The sequence below is a fragment of the Aotus nancymaae genome, unplaced genomic scaffold (assembly GCF_030222135.1).
Source record: "Aotus nancymaae isolate 86718 unplaced genomic scaffold, 86718_ANA_hifiasm-v0.15.2.pri h1tg000079l, whole genome shotgun sequence".
Lineage (NCBI taxonomy): Eukaryota > Metazoa > Chordata > Mammalia > Primates > Aotidae > Aotus > Aotus nancymaae.
Window position 1 is genome coordinate 19,659,467 of NW_026988494.1, and position 13,157 is coordinate 19,672,623.

Sequence of the window (13,157 nt, forward strand, 5' to 3'; positions counted from 1 at the left end):
TGTCTTTTGACTCTGTCTCAAAAGAAAAAGAAAAAGAAAATATTTCCTTTTTGGTCCCTCTAGGCATTTGAGTTTGAAAGCCCCAGGTGATATCTCATAAGAGGAAGAGATTAAAAAGAGTTTGTGTGTGAGGCCAGGCATGGTGGCTCACACTTGCAATCTCAGTGCTTTGAGAGGCTGAGGTGGGTGTGTCCCTTAAGCCCAGGCATCTGAGACCAGTCTGGGCAACATAGTGAGACCCTGTCTCTACAAAAAAATTTAAAAATTAGCCAGGTGTGGGAGAGCGCGCCTGTAGTCCCAGCTACTTGAGAGGCTGAGGCAGGAGGATTGCTTGCCCAGGAATTCAGTGTTATAGTGAGCTATGATTACACTGCTGTACTCCAGCCTGGGTGACAGAGCAAGACCCTGTCTCTTAAAAAAGTGTGAGAGTGGGCCAGGTGTGGTGGCTCATGCCTGTAATCCCAGCACTTTGGGAGGCTGAGGTGGGTGAATCATGAGGTCAGGAGTTTGAGACCAGCCTGGCCAACATGGTGAAACCCCATCTCTACTAAAAATACAAAAAATTGGCCGGCCATGGTGGTGTGTGCTTGTAATCCCAGCTACTTGGGAGGCTGAGGCAGGAGAATTGCTCAAGCCCCAGAGGCAGAGGTTGCAGTGAGCCAAGATCATACCACTCCAGCCTGGGCAATAGAGCAAGACTCCATCTCAAAAAAAAAAAAAAGAAAGTGTGAGAGTGATTGCATGAAACAGATTATCTGAAGGAAGTAATAAAAGATAAAAGCAGAAGAGGGAGGCAAGCCATGCACTGTCCCTGGGTCTGGAGGAGGGTCAAGTTAGACACTTCCTTCTGTGGTGATCAGGTGGCCTTGCAGCTCCGGTACAGCTTGGTTACTGTTGGGGGTGACTTCTGGAGGGCTGGGAGAGGTAATGTGCAAATGTTTGGGACACTTCTATGTACTTAAGGTTTCTGAGTTAAGAGGCAGAATTTCCATGCTTGGCTGGTTACCACTATCATCTGAACTGAATCCTGGGACCTCTGCGAAAGAACGTGCCTATATTTCTGATATAAGGGCAATTTGACTGTGGTACTTGATCACTAGGGTGAATGTGGCTGACCTTGTTGAGTAGGGGGGTGGCCCTTTACCTCCACTGTAGACTATTCATAGCTCTGTGCTGGTTACAGGTAGGGACTGCCTCTCCTTGCCCATGTCATGGTGAGATGCTGCCTCTGGCTCTTCTTCCTCTCCCTGTCCCTGTGTCACTTGGCAGTTTCTGAGTTGCTGCAGCAGACCAGACTCTGGGACATGGTTCTCAAGTTTTGAAGCATGCCAGTTCCACCTGGGGGTGGAGCAGATGCAACATGCAGATTCCTGGGCTCCATCTCAAACAGAATGAAACAGATTTCGCTGGACTCAGCTCTAGGGTCTCTTTCAGCTCTGCAGGCTGGAATTCGACAGCTCTGCCTCTGTTTAAATTACTCCCCAGTTATGGTTATTCATGTCTCCTCTCAGGCTCAACTCTTGGCTGCGGCTGCGGCTGCGGCTGGTCACCCAGGGGCTCAGGGGTTAATTTCCTGATGTTCCTGGATGTTCCTGGACTTGTTTCCCTTGCCCTATCTTTTGATGCTGGAAAGGGGCCAGTAGCAAAGGCTCTGAGCACTCAGGGAAAAGTCTGCATTGTAGCCTTCCTGGATTCTGACAGCCTGTCTCCTCCAGGTGCAGAAGGAACCTGCATCCGAGTTGTGCAGCATCCAAAATCCTTGAGGGGCTGTTCATTTGGTGAGTGTGACATGCGTCTTCCTCTGTGTTCCTACATTCCTATGCCCCAGAGCTTGCCTTCAGCTCACAGTATGGAGGGGTTATTGACTGAATGGTGACCCTCACTCCAAATTTGTATGCTGCATCCTTCATCCCCAATGTGAGTCTATTTGGAGATAGGGCTTTTAAGGAGTTGATTAAGGTTAAATGAGGTCATAAGGGTGGGACCCTAATCTGATAGGATCAGTGTCCTTGTAAGATGAGACACCACAGATCTCTCTCTGTACACACACACTGAAGGAAGATCATGAGAGGACACAGCAAGAAGGCGGCTGTCCACAAGTCAAAAAGAGAGGCCTCAGTGGAAACTGAATCGATCAGAGCCTTGATCGTGGATTTATTGCCTCTAGAGCTGTGGGTAAATAGATGTATGGTGTTGAAGCCATCCTATGTGCAGTATTCTGTTATGACAGCCTGAGCTAACTAAGACAGGAGCAAATACTTATTCATTCATTCAAACAGGAAGTTCATTTGTATATAAGAATTACCTGTAGGGAGTCCTTAAACTTACCTGGGCTTTGGGTGATCACATATAAGTCACTGTGGGTCAGGTTTTCCCCATCTTGGTCCAGACTTCCCCAGGACTCACCTATCTTGCTCAGAATTTCAAGGTACAGTTCTTCTATCTCTGTCTTGACTCATTACTTGCTCCTTCCCAAATTACTACTTTTTGGCATTAAAAAAAAAAGCCCAATGGGTCCGATGATGCCATTCTGGAGCGTGGCTTAGGTGCATACATGGCTGTGAGGCTGTATCTGTGTGGGTTTGTGTATGTCGACACCAAGCATTCATGCAGGTCTGAATGGTCACATCGGAACTGTGAGTGTGCTCAGGAGTGTGATACTATATACATTTGTTCACATATACAAGACTAGATTTCAAACCTCAAACCCTGGGTTGATACCAATTTTTTGCTTTTTAGCTATGTTATCTTAAGCAAGATACTTAATTTCTTTAGGCCTCGGTTTCTTCATCAGTGAAACAGAGAGGATGGACTGGTCAGAGGGGAGCTGCAGGATGGCAGGATGACAGGAGAGGGACTGGGCAAAGCCCTGTAAAGGGCCCCGCTGCTCCCAGATGAGAGGATTTCAGCTCTTATCCCCCCGAGGCTGTATGGCCTGGCCCTGACCTCGGACAGTTCCCTGCTCTGCCCTTGTGGCTTGTTGACTCTGATACCCACAGGGGTGGTATGACCGCAAAGTGGGTGTCCTCTGCCAGGCCTGCGTTCCCACGGCTGTTGACCACCTCTGTTTTGTCCTCTTTCCCCATGGGCCTGAGCCTGGTTTATACTTGGCATCTGGTAATTATTATTGAATACATAAATGAATGAAGGGCACATCATAGCCACTCCATATCCAATTATTGAGTGGAATGATGTGTCTTGGGCAGGTGGGGGTCTGCTCCTGTCAGCTGGAGTGAAGATGGGCAGGTAAGGAAGGAAATAAACATTTCTTGAGTAGCTTTCTCCTGAGAACAACATGAATCTCTCCCCTAATGTTTGGGAAGCAGAGGAAGGGAAAGGAAGCCCTCTGGGGGTGTTTACAAGCATCCTCAAGGCCCCAGAGCCAGCAGGGAGGAAAAGCATATGATTAGAAAATCATCTCTCTGCCACATGATGCTCAATAATTTCCATTTATTGAACAACTACTGTGTGCCATGTACTGGGTTGAAATCCCAACTCAAATTCAACATTATCTCCCAACAGAAGTTATCTTATTTAATACCTAAAACACTGTGTGAGGCATAGGTGAAATATGGCACAAAAAAGGGTTTATAAACTGTAAAGTGCTACAAAACATCAGGGATTGTTCCAAGAATGATTATTTTCCCTCCCCCATCTCTGCAGTTTGCCCGTCAGCCACCCAGTGCAGGGTTGGCACCCACCTTGCCTGTCTCCTTCCCAGCTAATTGGGGAGGCTCTCCAGGCCTGATTTATGTGAACACTCACACATTCTCCCACTGAACATTATTCTAATCAGACACCTCATTATTGGAAGCCAGCCTCCTCGGGGCTGCCTGGACAGGGTTATTACAGGATATTATACAGACCATTTGCATGGCCACCTTCAGGTCATTTCCATCACTTTAAGCTACTTACAGGCCCATTTTCTTCCTCATAATATTTGCCTAATTCGATTACTCCATGGCATTAGCTGGCTCAAAATGGAATCAAAAGTTACAACTGGGAGCAAAGTCGACTGGATCCTGATGCCTTCTCATTACTTTGGGGCCTACCTGGTCCCAGGTGACTGCTGCTGGAACCAGGCTTCCCATCTGAAGAGGGGCTGCTGAGCCTGGAGGGGAGGCGTGGGGATGGGGTGGGAAAAGGGCAGCTTGTTGGATGGGCTGATATTTTTATTTTTTATTTTTTTATTTTTGAGATGGAGTCTCTCTCTGTTGCCCAGGCTGAAGTGCAGTGGCATGATCTGGGCTCACTGTAAACTCTACCTCCCAGGTTCAAGCAATTCTCCTGCCTGAGTGTCCTGAGTATCTGGGATTACGGGCGCCCGCCATCACGCCCGGCTAGTTTTTGCATTTTTAGTAGAGACGAGGTTTTATCATGTTGGCCAGGCTAGTCTCAAATTCCTGACCTCAAGTGATCCACCGGCCTTGGCCTCCCAAGGTGCTGGGATTACATGAGCCACCGCGCCCAGCCTGGATAGGCCAAGCTTTATAGGTTGAGATGACACAGAGGACCCCTTTCTAGCCCCTGAGTTCACCTTTAGTAAACTCATTCAGAGCACCCTGTACTCCTCCATCACAACGCTTAACAGGCTGTGTTGTGATCCGTCATGTAATATCTGTTTTCCTGCCAGGGGATAAGCTATGTGAGGGTAAAGGCTGCTGGTCTTCTCAATCTTTGATCTCCAGCATGTAGCCCAGCACCTAATAACACAATAACCGATCAGTGAATAGACAAGTGTTTGTTGATTGATTCATGGAATGAATGGCTCCTCATTGCTTTTAACCATTCATTGCTAGGAATGTGTGTCTCTGCGACTGCTCAGTAATGAGTCTTGATTTGGTGTCAAAGCTCCCATTCCTTTTACATTGTTTGCCCTCTCCCTGTATCTGGTCCTGAATGGTTCGGTTTGATATTTCTGCTCATGTCCATGCACTGTGATGGGTGAGAAGTCTGGAAGGACAAAACTCTAGAGTGGCAGGTCTTAACTCTAGAACTGGGGACTCCCAAGGGACTTTTGGCAACGTCTGGAGATATTTGTGGTTGTCATGACTGTGGGGATAGCCAGTAACCAGCAGCATCCATTGGCAGGCCAGAGATGCTGCCGAACATCCTGCAATGCACTGGAAAACCCCTGATAGCATAAAGGCATCCGGTTCAAAGTAGTGATGGTGCCGAGGTTGGGAGACCTCGTCCTAAGTTAACCCAACACGTTTCACAGAAGGAGGGATGTCAGAGTTCCTCAGGGTCACTTGAATTCTGCTGAGGTTTAAGGAGAATTTTTTTTTTTAGACGGAGTCTCGTTCTGTCATCCAGGCTGGAGTGCAGTGGCATGGTCTTGGCTCACTGCAGCTTCTGTCTTCCAGACTCCAGTGATACTCCTGCCTCAGCCTCCCAAGTAGCTGGGACGAGAGGTGTGCACCACCATGCCTGGCCAATTTTTGTGTGTTTTTTTTTTCCTTTGAGACGGAGTCTTATCTTGTCACCCAGGCTGGAGTGCAATGGCGTGGTGTCAGCTCACTGCAACCTCCGCCTCCCAGGGTCTCCCGAGTAGCTGGAATTACAGGTACCTGCCACCTCGCCTGGCTAATTTTTGTATTTTTAGTAGAGATGGGGTTTCACCGTGTTGGCCAGGCTGGTCTCAAACTCCTGACTCGTGATCCACCCACCTTGGCCTCCCAAAGTGCTGAGATTACAGGTGTGAGCCACCGTGCCCAGCCCAATTTTTGTACTTTTAGTAGAGATGGGGTTTCACCATGTTGCCCAAGCTGGTCATGAACTCCTGGCCTCAAGTGATCCACCTGCCTTGGCCTCCTAAAGTGCTGGGATTACAGGTGTGAGCCACCACACCTGGCCAGTTCAAGGTGTTTTTAGATGGCACCTGCCCAAGTTCTGATCATGAATCAGGTAGGAGATCAAAATACGTCTTTTAGTTGCTGAGAAAGCTATTGGAGAACATGGCTTTAAGTCTGCTATTTGGAAGAGATTGCTAATTCTGCACCCCTGAAATGAATTTATTCATCTCCCTTGAAAACATAGGCCTCCATCTGGGGCCTGGCCTGGCAGAGATGGGAAGAGGACACTCACTGCTTTGAGCCATGCAGACCCAGCTTCTTTCCCCACTCTCATTAACTCCTCTTTACCTAGAATGGCAGACAGTGTGGCCCAGACTCAGATGAAGTGAAATAGAAGCCCCACCTAAAAAGACAATAGTTGAGGGTTTCTGTGCTGGAAGATGTAATCCTCGAGTGGTGATATCTGCTGGGAGGGCCTGGAGTCAGAAAGGCCTGGCCTTGAGTTCACCTTCTGTCCAAGACTCATGGCTAGTCAATCTCTGAGCTTTCCTTCCCCCTCCTCCTCTCCTCCCTTCCCCCACTCCCTCCCTCCCTCCCTCCTTCCTTCCTTCCTTCCTCTCTCTCTTTCTTTCTTTCTTTCTCTCTCTCTTTCTTTCTCTTTCTTTCTTTCTTTCTTTCTTTCTTTCTTTCTTTCTTTCTTTCTTTCTTTCTTTTTCTTTCTTTCTCTCTCTCTCTCTCTCTCTCTCTCCCCCTCCCTCCCTCCCTCCCTCCCTCCCTTCCTTCCTTCCTCTGTCACCCAGGCTGGAGTACAGTGGCACAACCTTGGCTCACTGCAGCCTCCGCCTCCCAGGTTCCAGCAGTTCTCCTGCCTCAGCCTCCCGAGTAGCTGGGGCTACAGGCGCCCGCCACCACACCCAGCTAATTTTGGATTTTTATTAGAAACATGGTTTTTCCATGTTGGCTAATGTGGTCTTGAACTCCTGACCTCAAGTGATCCGCCTGCCTTGGCTTCTCAAAGTGCTGGGATTACAGGCGTGAGCCACCACACCTGGCCAATCTCCCTCTTCTACTAGTAAATCTAATATTTCCTCCTTGGGCCCCTCCCTTTTTCTATTCCTGGGGTTTACTCAGAATAAAGAGGTCAGCCAGATCCCACAGTCTAGCAGCGTGACAACTCCTAAGTCACGGCACAGGTGGAATGGGGTGTCCTTTGCCTGGATTTGGGGCTTGCAGCTTTGGGAGCTGACACCCAACCTTAGCACTTTTCCCCAAAGTGTGACAACATGTCAGGGTAGGTGTCCACAGGGGCTGTTACCTTTGCTGCTTTGGAGTTTAATGTGGGAAGTGATCACACCTTCCCACAGTAGGCTTGGGGCATGGGGTTACTGTGAGTCCCAGGGCCTGTGCTCCACTTATGTAGGCCTGTGGGAGGTGGCTGGACTTCTGACAGGACGGTTTCTAGGTCCCAGGAGACAGAATGTTAAGCGATGTGAACTTGGGAGCCCTCTCCGAGTGTGGTATGGAGGGTGAGAGTAGGTGCCTTTGAAAGGATCATGGCCGCTGATATGATGGGTATCTCAGGGTTGCCCATGAGGGACTGAATTTGGAATGTATCATCCTCGCGACACTTCAGTACGATCCTTGGGTGGGACAGGAACCCTCCAGAACATGACTAAGGCTGAATTTTTTACAGATACTGGAGAGTGGGGGCTTATAGCCAAGTTCAGTTCGATTTAGACAAATGATTAAGTGACATGTCTTGTACCAGTGAGTTGTAGAAGAAATTCATACCAGTTATATTGGGCTGTATCACGCATTTCAATCTTTGTCAGCCCAGTAGGCAAAAACTGCATTCTTTCCCAAGACAACCAAGGGGAGAGGAGGTCTGTCTCAGTAGATATATATTTTGAGGTGATGAAGACTGGTTGAGTAAAGGCTCCACAAGGGCCAGCAAAAGACAGGAGAGGGACAGGGAGGCTGACAGGAACCACAGGCCCCACCTGCCAGCCTGTCTCCGTCCAGCTGACACCCCAGATCTGCTGGGCTTGTTTAGGAGATGCCACCTCTGCAGGAGCTTAGGGAGTTGCAGCCACACTTGTCCCAGCGTGTGGCCTCTTAGTTCTAAAGCCTTTGCTCTTTAGGACATCTTTGCTACCCACCCTCCTATGCCCACCTGTGCACTAACATTCTTACTTTGTTTTGTTTTTTTAATTTGTTTTGTTTTGTTTTGAGAAGGAGTCTCACTCTGCCGCCCAGGCTGGAGTGCAGTGGCAAGATCTCAGCTCACTGCAACCTCCGCCTCTCGGGTTCAAGCGATTCTCCTGCCTCAGCCTCCTGAGTATCTGGGATTACAGGCACCTATCACCACACTTGGGTAATTTTTGTATTTTTTAGTGAGATAGGGTTTCACCGTATTGGCCAGGCTGGTCTGGAACTCCTGACCTCAGGTGATGCCACTGCCTCGGCCTCCCAAAGTGCTGGGATTACAGGCGTGTGCCATCATGCCTGGCTTTACTTTGTTGTTATAGTGAAATGTTTAAAAAGCACACAAAAATGGAGAGTTTAATAATATGAGGAACATGCGTTTACCTATCAGTTGGTTTTGTCAAATTTTAACATTTTGTCATATTTGCTTCAGATCTTTTTTTTTCTTTTTTTGAGACGGAATCTTGTTCTGTCGCCCAGGCTGGAGTGCGGTGGTAGAATCTTGGCTCACTGCACCTCCGCTTCCCAGGTTCAAGCAATTCTTGAGCCCAAGACTCCCAAGTAGCTGGGATTACAGGCACACACCACCATGCCCAGCTAATTTTTGTATATCTAGTTGAGACAGGGTTTTACTGTCTTGGCCAGGCTGTTCTCGAACTCCTGACCTCAAGTGATCTGTCCCCCTCGGCCTTCCAAAGTGCTAAGATTGCAGGCATGAGCCACCGCACCCGCTTCCCCACTTTTTTTTTTAAAGAAAATATTCCAGATTCCAGAGCATTGAACAGTGGCTCATGCCTATAATTCTAGTACTTCAGGAGGCTGAGGTGGAGGGATCATTTGAGCTCAAGTTCAAGACCAGCCTGGGCAACATAACAAGACCCTGCCTCTACAAAAAATATTTAAAAATTAGCTGTGCATGGTGACATGTGCCTGTAGTACCGGTTGGTTGAGAGGCCGAGGTGGGAAGATTGCTTGGGCCCAAGAGCTTGAGGCTACAATAAGCTATGATTATGCCACTGCACTCCACCCTAGATGGCAGAGCAAGACCCTGTCTCTAAAAATAAATGAATAATCATAGATTCAATAGAAGCTCCCTGGATACCCATCCCCAGTCCCATCATCCTGCCTTCTCCCTGTGAGATAATTACTCTTCTGAATCTGGAGTTTATCATCCCACTCATAATTGTATATTTTTGCTGCTTATGTGGTTCCAGAAACTATATATAAACACATATATGCATATGCATACAAGAATGTAAATGTATGTGTATACAAGTACATATAGTTTTGCATATTTAAAAATGTGTATGGACAGTTTTTTTTTTTTTTTTTTTTTTTTTGAGGCGGAGTTTCGCTCTTGTTACCCAGGCTGGAGTGCAATGGCGCGATCACGGCTCGCCACAACCTCCGCCTCCTGGGTTCAGGCAATTCTCCTGCCTCAGCCTCCTGAGTAGCTGGGATTACAGGCACGCACCACCATGCCCAGCTAATTTTTTGTATTAGTAGAGACGGGGTTTCACCATGTTGACCAGGATGGTCTCGATCTCTTGACCTCGTGATCCACCCGCCTCGGCCTCCCAAAGTGCTGGGATTACAGGCTTGAGCCACCGCGCCCGGCCCTGGACAGTATTATACTACATAAATCTGCAACTTGCTTTCTCCCCTGAAGATTGAGACTTAGCCATGTGGTTCTTATAATTCTAGTTCATTCATTTTCACTGCTGTTTAATATTTGTTGCGTGACTATACCAGAATCACTTGTCCATTTTACTTTTAATGGTTGTTTAATTGTTTTCCCATTTTCTTCATTGTTATGCTTGAGCACCTGAGAATTACGTGTGCAAGGAGACAGCGGTCTCCTTATACCATGCGTAGAGAGCTTTTCTGGGACATATACAAAGAAGCTGAATTGCAGGGCTGTGGGGGATATACATTTTTGACATCAGTGGAGATAGCTACATTGTCCTTCCAAGTGACTGCTTATCAAAGAGGGTATGAGAGCATCTGTTAGTCTGTCATCTCTTGACATTGTCAGACTTAAACACATTTTTTGTGATCCGGTGAGTGTAAAACAATGCCTCAGGCTGGGTGCAATGGCTCACACCTGTAATCCCAGTGCTTGAGACTGAGGCAGGTGGATCACCTTAGGTCGGAAGTTTGAGACCAGCCTGACCAACATGAAGAAACCCTGTCTCTACTGAAAATACAAAATTAGCCCGGTGTGGTGGTGAATGCCTGTAATCTCAGCTACTTGGGAGGCCGAGGCAGGAGAATTGCTTGAACCCAGGAAGTGGAGGTTGCAGTGAGCCGAGATTGTGCCATTGCACTCCAGCCTGGGTAACAAAAGTGAAACTGAAACTCTGTCTCAAACAACAAAAAAAAAGCCTCATTGTTTTAATTTGTATTTCAACATTATTAGTGAGGTTAAACATGTTTTCGTGATTACTGGCCATTCAGCTTCTTTTTTGTGTGTGAATTGTCTATCCATTTTCTTTGCCCATTTTCCTATTGGGTTGTTTGTCTTTTTCTTATTGATAGGTAGGAATTTCTTATAGGTTCTGACTATGAATCTCTTCTTGGTTGTATGCAGTCTGTGGCTTATCTTTTCATTTGTTCATGGAGTCTCTTGCTCTGCATAAGGCTTTTAAAAATTTTAAATTAACTCTCTTTTTCTGTGGAAGCCAGGACTTCTAAGAGATGATGTCTTAGTCCATTTGTGTTGCTATAAATAAATACCTGAGGCTGGATAATTTATAAAGAAAAGATGTTTATTTGGCTCATGGTTCTGCAGGCTCTACAAGAAGCATGGCGCCAGCATCTACTTCTGGTGAGGCCTCAGGAAGCTTCCAGTTATGGTGGAAGATGGAAGGGAGGAGGCATCACATGGGGAAAGGAAGGAAGCAAGAGAGAGGAAAGGGAGATGCCAGGTTTTTTTCAATGACTCGGGGGAGTCGGGGGAAAATCTCCAGGGAACTAAGAGAGCTCGAGCTCATTACCGGGAGGATGACACCAAGACATTTATAAAGGATCTGTCTCCATGTCCCAAACACTTCCCACGAGGCCCCTGCCTCCTGCACTAGGGCTCAAATATATTTATTTAGAGAAAGGATCTTCCTCTGTTGCCCAGACTGGAGTCCAGTGGTGTGATCATGGCTCACTGCAGCCTCCACCTCCTGAACTCAAGTGATCCTTCCACCTCAGCCTCCTGAGTAGCTGGTACTACAGGTGCATGCCACCACTACTTTTTATTTTTACTTTCTGTAGAGATGGGGGTCTCACATGTTGCCCAGGCTGGTCTTGAACTCCTGGACTCAAGCTATCCTCCTGCCTCAACCTCCCAAAGCACTGGGATTACAGATGTAATTCACCTCTCCCAGCGGCCCCCTGTGTTTCAGATGAGGACGCTGAGGTTGAGCGAGGACACAGCTGTCCAATGTCACATAGCTAGTGCTGGGCAGAGCCAGGACCAGGGCCTAGACCAGTCATGTAGATGGTCAGGTGGGGTGTGTGCTGGCGCCCCTTCAAACAGGCTTCGCTAAATATTTGTTCCACGTTCTGTCCGTGGGGTTGGAGTTGGTGCCTAAGGAGAGTGTGTCGGGGGTTCCTACCAACCCCTGTCAATTTCAGTGGGAGTGGGGACGAAGTTACTGAAGAAGCTTTGTGTAGAGTTCTGAGTTTGAGGCACCATGTGACTTATTTGTTGCATTGATGTTTTGGTGTCCCTTATAGATTCATGTCCAGGGTGTGTGCCCTGAATAAGGTTTTCTAGATCTGGGCCAGAAAGTCTCCTACGGGGAGGGGTGTGGATCGAAGTCTGTGAGAGGCCTGTGGGTAGAGCAGGTGGTTGCTCAAAGGTCCTGCCAACTAGAGTGACCATAGGATTTTTCATCCAAACTGGGACGCTTGAGAGTGTGAGGGGAAACTATTAATAGTGACAGAGGGACAAACAGCAGTGAACTGGGACTATCTCAGGCATTCCAGGACATCTGGTTACCCTGCTTCTGGAGTGTACATTTCTGGTCATCACATTCAGGCTTCCTCTGCCGGTTTCTGGCAGTCTCCACCCCACCTTCTTCCTACTGCTCTGGAGGGATTTGGGGCCCTTTTCCAATCACCCCAGGCCCTTCACACCTCCTCTCTCCCTTGCAAAAGTGCTTTTAGAAGTCCTGTCTCCTTCTGTCCAAATCCTGTTCATCATAAGTCCCCCTGTGCCCACCCAAGCTTGTAGTCAAGTCTCTCCTGAGTTCCTAGAGCACTTACTCTACATTATTTATTTAGACGTTGAACTGGGAACTTTGTGTGCCTTGTCTCCCCCAGTTAGCTTGTAAGAAACTCAAAAACAGAAGCATGCATTACACTTCTCTGCCTCTGTCCTTCAAAGGGCCTAACTTGCACTGATGCTAAATGTCCCCTCTCAGTCTGTCCTGCTGTTTGAGTTGGGGGAGGTAGTCTTTTTCCTTTAGGAGAGTGGGTTCCTTTTCTTGAAATAATTTCTCTCAGTAGCACATGGTGATTGCAACACTCCTTGCCGTGTCTAATCTGCACTTCTGTTTTTGTGGCCTTCTCTCTTCTTTCTACGCTACTTTCAAGGATAGTTCTCTGGAACCTGGCACAGCAGGTGGTTCGGCACATCAGCATGTCAAAGTACGAGTTTGAGCTTGGGGATAAACATGTAGTCATCACTGCTGAGCAGGAGCCTCTAATTTCAGGGTTGCATACCTGTGGTGTCATTAAGAGAAAAGGCCTGCCTTAGAAAAGACTTTTTCTTTTCTTTCTTTCTTTTTTTTTTTTTTTGAGACCGACTTTTGCTCTTTTCTCCCAGGCTGGAGTCCAATGGCGCAATCTCAGCTCACTGCAACCTCCTTCTCCCGGATTCAAGCGATTCTCCTGCCTCATCCTCCTGAGTAGCTGGGATTACAGGCACTCATCACCACACCCGGCTAATTCTTATATTTTTAGTAGAGATGGGGTTTCATCATCTTGGCCAGTCTGGTTTCGAATTCCTGTCCTCAGATGATCCATCCGCCTCGGCCTCCCAAAGTGCTGGTATTACAGATGTGAGCCACTGTGCCTAGCCTAGAAAAGATTTTTAAAAAAGCCTTCTAATTGCAAGGCCATAGAATTGGTTGTAAGACTTCTTGACTTCTGCGATAATCT

The 13,157-nt window shown here is 47.6% G+C and overlaps 1 protein-coding gene across 34 annotated transcripts in view; it reads left to right on the forward strand.

Moving 5' to 3' along the window:
* The window catches only part of GFRA2 (GDNF family receptor alpha 2), a 410,970-nt gene that overhangs the window by 232,740 nt on the left and 165,073 nt on the right, over nt 1-13,157 (forward strand). For 32 of the 34 annotated variants that reach the window (XM_064368864.1, XM_064368853.1, XM_064368852.1 and 29 more), the window contains one exon: nt 1,716-1,778. The exons of the other annotated variants lie outside the window; for them this stretch is intronic. The gene's annotated coding sequence lies outside the window, so the exon portion shown is untranslated. The remainder of the gene's footprint in view (nt 1-1,715; nt 1,779-13,157) is intronic. 34 annotated transcript variants of the gene reach the window in all.